The 8,891-nt window shown below is 39.6% G+C and overlaps 1 long non-coding RNA gene across 1 annotated transcript; it reads left to right on the forward strand.

Moving 5' to 3' along the window:
- Positions 1-944: 944 nt before the first annotated feature.
- Positions 945-5,759, forward strand: LOC135482215 (uncharacterized). Its single transcript, XR_010446210.1, has 3 exons — positions 945-959; positions 2,282-2,427; positions 5,151-5,759. It is a non-coding gene; the product is annotated as an uncharacterized LOC135482215 (long non-coding RNA).
- The last annotated feature ends 3,132 nt before the right edge of the window (positions 5,760-8,891 follow it).

An 8,891-nucleotide genomic window follows, 5' to 3' on the forward strand; every position in this document is an offset into this window, starting at 1 on the left:
CAGTGTGACATGGAGACCTACATACATGTATATAGCGTCCCAAAATAACGAAGCCATTGTTACTTAAGCACGTGTTAAGAATTTATAGAGGCGAAATGGTGGACTTTCTAATTGTGTATTTGATGTGGGAAATAATGTTTGTGTCCACATATTATGACAGTCCCTTTGCAATAAATAATAACAAATTCATAACATAGTTTAAAAAGCAACACACGATCGTGATATGCCTCAATGCTTATATTTAAACCAATGGATATTAAAATTAATGCTTATAGCCCGTTGGTACATGTTTAACCATGGTGGGGCTCAAACTATTATCGGTGCATGGCATTTCTCTTCATTGTAAGTGAAATGACGACAAGGCAACTACAGTATACATGTCAGGTATTTCATAAATTAGGAGGAAATCCTCCAGTTTGAAATAAAATTATAACTTGGGACCCTCATTTGCTCATTCGACTAAAACATATTTGTATTTTCATTCATACGCCGTACCGCGCATGCATCGCTCCCTGCGTCAGCTTTACATCACTGCCACCACTGGCAAATTTTGTACAGATATTTTGGAAAACGCAAATGTCACTGGGGTCACGGCGATGAGGCAAGAAATGATGTCAGAAATCACTGTCTCAACTTTTGTTCGCATTAATACTTGATGCACATGGATTCTCTTTATTTTAAGTAAGTTCAACATAATTCTACACAATTTCATTCATGAATGCTGGTTATATATAGATCCGCGGAATGAGACCACTGGTGAGGCCACAGGTTCCAAAGATCAAGCTCCTCGATAGTGGTGGCAGTGATGTACATCAAGAGTAGAGAACGGCACAATTGCTGTAAGGAGCATGATTTCTGGACCCTGTCCAGTTGATGAGAAGTTTGCCTTTCAGGAGGTTCGGGTTCAAGCCCGGTCACAGTCAGCCAATTCCCGGATTCCCCGCTGGCACGAGGCCTAGGTAACAACAAACAAGTTTACAACGCAACAAGTATAATAACGCAATTAGTAATAATTATACTCTTCGAAGAGTGGCATGTTTAGTAATTTGTGTCACCTGACACAAATACAATCTGTTATATTAATACCAGGTATTACATAATGAGATTGTGTTACAAACGTGTTGTAACAGCGCAGACTGTAATGTTCGTTGCAGATCATGCATTTGTCCTCCGCCGATATGGCGAGCATATATCTGTACATAACATGTGGGATAGTCATCATTAGCTTGCTCCAACCATAACCAACAATCATGGTTTATATGGTGGTTTATATGGTTGTTTATGTGCATGGGCACTCCGTTTTCCGCCAACCATAACCAACAATCATGGTTTATATGGTGGTTTATGCGCATGGGCACTCCGCTTTCCTCCAACCATAACCAACAATCATGGTTTATATGGTGGTTTATGTGCATGGGCACTCTGATTTCCGCAACCCATAAAGCTCCATAAGTCATACATACAGGTAAAAATCTCTTGAATATGGTATTAACACCATTCAAATGAGTATTGCAGCTGCTTTTCTGCCTTGAAACTGTGCAAAGTTATAATGCAGTTTTATTACCCACCTACTTATCATTAAGTCTTCATATTAAAATTTTTTCCTTTCACACCGTACAACCACAACCAAGTAGATCTGACTGATTTGATGATTTAGTGCGGCCGTCGCTATGTCTCAACACCTTATAGTTAATAACATCTAAGGATACACCTGCGTGTATAATGTGGAATTTTCTGTCTCCAGGCAGGTAGATGTTATATATGCTTAAAAGTGCACGTGCATGCAGGTGAAAAGAGTGTGACCAAGCACCAGCCCGATATACAGACGTGTATATACTATTGCATCTTGTACCAATACAGTAAATCCATTTGAACAATTACCTGCATTTAAAATTTGTCTGGCTTGTTTGTGTCAACAAAGATACCGTGTTGAAAAAAAGACGACTATATCTGTTACAATTTTTGAATAAATCGTTGCTTTGTACAGCTTGTGTTGACCCACATCGCTGCCTGGTTTCAGCTTATCGGAAATACCTCATGAAAACGAAAGAAAAAGAGCAGTCAATCGATATATCTATACAACTCATTCAAACATTCTCGATAATAATACCTGCTTACATCCAGAGTTATTTCTGAGAAATATAAACAGACTTGCCCCGAATGTACATTGTAATTATATAGGTTAACTAGGTTTAATAGGGGTTTCTGGTAGACAACCACGGAGGCACAGATGAGTTATCGATATGTTGTCCTATTGGATGGCGTCATTTCTGATTTCCAGATATGGTAGTGTTGGTACGATATATACGTGACATTAGGTGTGGCTTCAATCACACAACGCGTGCAGACGGCCGTGAGTAACCACAAAGAGACGACTACACTCAGACCCAGAGTTTTGTGCAGCCCAAGCTCGGAAAAAGAAATCCAGTAAGTCGATGATAGGACATTGTGCAATATGTGACAATTGAAGTTAAAATCGTTACCGTAACCGTTATACTTTAGCCTCTATATACTTTTGCCTTCCTTTTTATTCACTGTGCATTGTAGAAATCTAGTTCTTTGAAAATGTTCGAGATAAAATAAGTTTCCCTATTACCGTGATGCCTATACAGCCTTCATTGGCCGTGAAAACTGCAACAATTTAGTGCATTACGATGCGGAGTGTCTGTAAGCAGTGAAAATTAGGTCGGTATAAGAAATCGATCCATGATCGGCGTCGTTTGTGGGACGATTTGCGCAATCGTACGTTTAATGAGTGAGTGAGTGCTTGGGGTTTAACGTCGTACTCAATTACGTTTAATGAAGCTATACCAATCAATACATGGCGTGCAAGTCTATGCACCACGATTCGGTTTAATTCGTCAGAAATAAAACTGATTCTCGATGTATATTAGTAAAAATAACCCCAGGTGGATACTTCGACTCCTCTCTTTATACTGGACTGGTTGATTATCGTAGCCACAGGGGCAACCAATGGCAAACCATACACCGATTCCCGCCATGTCCGATAAAGGCCTTTCTAACAAAGACTGCGGTCCAATACTGGTGTCAACTTTGGCTCTTACCTCTCAGATTGCCCGCACACAGGAAATCCCAGCTATACTCCATTCGGGTAAAGGTACATCAGTCCGGTATTCACAACACGGCAAACTATTTCTAAACTAGTGGCCATTAGGCTAGTCATTTCAGCTTTAACACGCATGCCCCGTCTAGAATAGGTACCTTTTTCAAGACTCATAACTGTGGTGAATGCTTTAGCGATGACTGTGAGGTGAATTTGGGTCTCGTGTGTCTCTAACAAGTGGAAGATACGTGAGATGTTGCGTGTGCGGGAGAGCTGAGAGGTTAGAGCCAAAGCTGACGCCAGTTTTGGATCGCAGTCTTATCGGACATGCGGTGAATCGGTGTGGGGTTTGCCATTGGCTGCCCCTGTGGTTACGATATTTCGCCAGTCCAGTGTAAAGAGAGGAGTTGTAAAGTAGCCACCTGGGACTAAGTAAAACGTCTCCAGGATTGCGTTAAATAAATAAACAATTCATCGGCAACTCCCTTTGTCTCCTGTTTGCCACTAAACGAGGTGCTTTTGTGTTGCGCGGGATATCTTATACACAATACAGGAAACAGCAATGTAATGTGAGGGAAGTGATCAATCAATCTCTCGATACGTCACCTTTAAATCAGTTTTATGATTCAGTCATTAATATGTTAATATATTAGGAGTCAAATAAATAAACAATTTGCTTGTGGCTGTTCTTAATATGGATAGTTTTACTTAAAGCGCAATAGTTAATCAGTATACATTATGCAGTAAAAAATACTCAAGTTATGCATCTCCCTTTCTCCACAGACTGAAATGGCGTTAGGCGATGAACAACAATCAAAAATAGAAATACTTTTTTGCGGTTCTACGTTTTCAATACCGTATACATAGTTTTACTTTAACTGTTAGTTCATATACTTAATATGTGTCAATTCTGATTATCTGATATCGAGGCATTCTGCTGTCGTTCAGGCTTGAACTTGACTTCACTTTTTCAGTTTTTGTGTGCACCTTGTTCAGGCTTCCACCGTCAAGCGCTTCATTTCCTTTCACCACCTCGCTACCTTATGGCTGCAAAATTGCCAATGTGGCGTTAAGCCATAATCATTCATTCATTCCTTTCACACACCCTGCTATGCTTCACATTTGAAGAAGATAAATTTCATGCCTATCCAGAATGTTCAAAAAACTTAATCGTTTGGTACCAAGAAACCGCTGTCCCAGTGTAGCAAGTGATCGCTAGCCTGTCTTTTTCCCCAAACGGCAACAAACAATAGAAGCAGTCCGGTATGCAGTGGTGCTTTTTCATTGGATCAGTTTGTCAATGAAAGTTCAGGTGACCAATCAAAAGTTCGGTTTATTTATGCGTGGAATATTGAAAATTTACATCACTGTTGTTATATCACTGACACGGCCAAATTATGGGATAAAAATAGTTTTACAATGACCGGGGAAGTATATTGAGAGAAATATTGTACATTGAGAAAAAGTTTAACCGGACGCAAAGGCCAAAAAGAAAACAGATCTCCTTCAGCTACAGGCCAACACCTGTACGCCTTACATGCCATGTACCTTTCTATTCTGCTTTGCGCAAAATGCATTTGTAACAGAGACTGTCCCGTTAATAAAGACTCGATTCGAAGATATATACATCTAAAAATGTCCTTATAATAAGACAGATACCCCAGAAATTATGGTGTTTATTGCTGATGCTTTCATGAGCTTGTAATTATATACATATATTTGTTTGTCGATGCCATGCCTGTAGTTGTTTTACTTTTAAGCAGTGTAAGTATACATAGGCCATTCATCTCCAAGTTCTTTAAGGAGCTTTTAACCTGAATGTCTTATACGAATCATAACGTCTCTTCATGTATAATTTAAGTTCCTAAATAACACAACTCAGGCTCGAACAGAAAGGGGTTCAAAATATATGTCGGTGAAGTCCTTCCGTGTTAAAATATGACCAGGTTTCAGTATGCTAAAAAATAAGCAATAAGTCTGCTATTGTATACGAGATATCATAACTGTCCATACTTAATTAAGCCTCCGTAAAGCTGCACACTATGTATGAAACATGGGATTTAATTCCGATATGTTGTGATTTAAGAAATGTCTGACAAGAAAGGAGGATGCTGTCCCGATCAGGCGGGGAATGACAACCGTGCCAACCAGTGCAACCCCAACAACCCTGAGTATAAAGGACATGAATCTGGTTACACTGGTACCGGTACCAAGGCCGACCTGGACAACCACGCCTGACCAGCTGAACCCCAACAATCCCGAGTACAAGGGCAAGAAATGAGGGTGGAAGCCCACTGCCTGGTACTGCAGATGCTATGTAGTACAATTTTGCATAGGGAAAATGGCTACTAGAACATTTTTCTCATATCACAATCTATGTGACATTTCAGAATTTCTGCATTGTCTTTGAGCTGGAACATACCTCTGGAGACTTTGCTTTCTCGGCACTATTGTACAATACCCATTTTAACAGAATGAAGTATACAGGATACAGTTCTACATGAAATATAGATTTACTTTATTATAAATTATAAAATGGAAAAAATGTTAAAATATAATAAGATGTGTACCAGCAAATTACCTGTCCACAATATCCTTCCCTAAAGCAGCGCATACGAGAGTTTTGTCATGGATTTTTCTCATTCTTTATTCTATTAAATAAAGTCTTAATTTCTACACGTCAGCTGTACAAATACGCATGGCCTGGCCTTCCATTATTACTTTCTTGTGTATGACTCACAAAATGTCCGGGTTTCGCCGCGATATGGCTGCAAAATTGCCGATGTGGCATTAAGCCATAATCGTTCATTCATTCATTCAAGTTGTCGGATAAAAAAGATTCCTACACAGTATATCCAATCTAAGTTTGATTACAAGCGACAGTTAACTCCATCTAATGTGGTGGATAAATTACATTTATTTATTTGAATTGGTGTTGTGGTACTTATGATACAATATTCTCATATATTACCAGAGTAAACCGCCGACCAACAAATAACTGACGAACTTTCCCACACGTGACACACAGAATTTAGCCTATAATGGGCAGTCGGAAGTGTTTGCCAATTTGGAGGGGGGGGGGATGTGTTCTTAACTCCCTTACCCTATTGTCACCATGGCTCCCAGAGCAATGACAGACGAGGAATCTTTAGCTGAAGTGAAAGTATCTTAACGCTCCCATCCCTATATATGATCCCTATTCGGCACATGTGCTGTAAGGAATATGATTACTCCTACTTACTGGACACTAGGAAGTAACATTGGATCGTGGCCTAGTTGTTGAGAAGCTTGTCTTTCACGAGGTTCGGGTTCAAGCCGGTCACAGACATGGAACTCCCGGTTTCACCGCTGGCATGAGTCTTTCAATTGGTTAATAACGCTCACGTGGTTGTTTACTCAGTTTTACAACGCAATTAGTAATTATTATTACCCTTCGAAGAGTGGCCATGTTTTGAAAATTAGTATCACCTGGCACTAATAAATTCTGTTATTTTAATCCCAGGTATTACATAATGAGATCTTATTACAAACGTGTTGTAACAGCGCAGACTGTAATGTTCGTTGCAGATCATGCATTTGTCCTCCGACGATATGGCGAGCATATATCTGTACATAACATGTGGGATAGTCATCATTAGCTTGCTCCAACCATAACCAACAATCATGGTTTATATGGTGGTTTATGCGCATGGGCACTCCGCTTTTCCTCCAACCCATAACCAACAATCATGGTTTAATATGGTGGTTTATGTGCATGGGCACTCCGTTTTCCTCCAACCATAACCAACAATCATGGTTATATGGTGGTTTATGTGCATGGGCACTCCGCTTTCCTCCAACCATAACCAACAATCATGGTTTATATGGTGGTTTCTATGCATGGGTACTCTGATTTCCGCAACCCATAAAGCTCCATAAGTCATACATACAAGTAAAAATCTCTTGAATATGGTATTAACACCATTCAAATGCAGTATTGCAGCTGCTTTTCTGCCTTGAAACTGTGCAAAGTTATAATGCAGTTTTATATACAGAAAACTGCATTCAGTGATGTTTAATTGATTGTATACGTGACACTGGGTGTGGCTTCAACCACACAACATATGCAGACGGCCGTGAGTAACAACTAAGATACGACTACACTCAGACCCAGGAGTTTTGTGCAGCCCAAGCTCGGAAAAAGAAATCCAGTAAGTCGATGGTAGGACATTGTGCAATATGTGACAATTGAAGTTAAAATCGTTACCGTAACCGTTATACTTTATGCTTCAATATACTTTTGCCTTCCTTTTTATTCACTGTGCATTGTAGAAATCTAGTTCTTTGAAAATGTTCGAGATAAAATAAGTTTCCCTATTACCGTGATGCCTATACACCTTCACTGGCCGTGAAAACTGCAACAATTTAGTGCATTACGATGCGGAGTGTCTGTAAACAGTGAAAATCAGGTCGGTTTTAGAAATCGATCCATGATCGGCGTCGTTTGTGGGACGATTTGCGCAATCGTACGTTTAATGAAGCTATACCAATCAATACATGGCGTGCAAGTCTGTGCACCACAATTCGGTTTAATTCATCACAAATAAAACTGATCGTCGATGTATATTAGTGAAAATAACCCCAGGTGGATACTTCGACTCCTCTCTTTATTCTGGGCTGGTTGATTATCGTAGCCACAGGGGCAATCAATGGCAAACCATACACCGATTCACGCCATGTCCGATAAAGGCCTTTCTAACAATGACTGAGGTCCAAAACTGGTGTCAACAACGCAATAGTTAAGGTTATTAATATGCTTTAAACAGTATAAAGTGCTGAAGTTTTAAATGGGAAGTGGGAAGGTCTCAGCAACCTGCGGATGGTCGTGGGTTTTCCCTCGGGCCTTACCCGGTTTCCTCCCACCATAATGCTGGCCGCTGTCGTATAAGTGAAATATTCTAGAGTGCGGCGTGAAACACCAATCAAATAAATAAATAAATAAATAAATAATTTCTATGCATCAAATTTGATGAATTTACAATATTCCGCTTCTTGGACGTTACGGATTTCTTTTGCATGTGTACACATCAAATTTTGTAGAAGACTTAATTAACAGAAACTCAGCCAGTTATGGAGGCAAATTCCTCGTTAACGTTATTATGTTAACATACCCTAAATGTACGATTTCCTATCCGCTGGACCTATACCGTTTGATACCACTTGTCACTGTGGTTCAGTACTGTTTGGTGCATCATTACATCAACTGACCTGTGCACATTCGGGCAACTGATACCTTATAATCCTGAATTGTACTGCACAATAACCAAACCCTTTCTATTGTTTTGGGTTTTATTTTATTTTATTTTTTTAGGCAGGGTGCGAGCTTTTCTAAAATCATACTGAACGAAATATTGAAATTTAAGCTTTTACCGCGAACAATTCATCTCAAAACTTATTTGCTGCTGTAATATCACGGAACTTGGAGAATGCAACAAGACAGTGTCTACAGTGTTTTAAAGAGCTTGATTTGGGTTCTGTTTTTGAACTCCCCGTGTGATGGAAGACGTGATGTTGAATCAAATGGTCAAAGTGAGACCAATTATCATGTTCGATGTGGCAAATAGAATGGACTAGATCTAAGAATAATCTTGTTGTACATCTGTTGCATACACAACAGACAACACTTTGGCACTCTACAAAGTAATAAGTAAAGTGTTAAGTTTTTAATTTCGTGAAAATCTGATACCGAGGCATTTTGCTGTCGTTGACGGTTGGACTGGAGTTCACTGTTTCCGAGTTTGTGTGCACCTTGTTCAGGCTTACAGTTGTTTTGGTTAAGGCTTAATCG

This window comes from Liolophura sinensis, chromosome 1, assembly GCF_032854445.1.
Source record: "Liolophura sinensis isolate JHLJ2023 chromosome 1, CUHK_Ljap_v2, whole genome shotgun sequence".
In the NCBI taxonomy this organism is placed as follows: domain Eukaryota; kingdom Metazoa; phylum Mollusca; class Polyplacophora; order Chitonida; family Chitonidae; genus Liolophura; species Liolophura sinensis.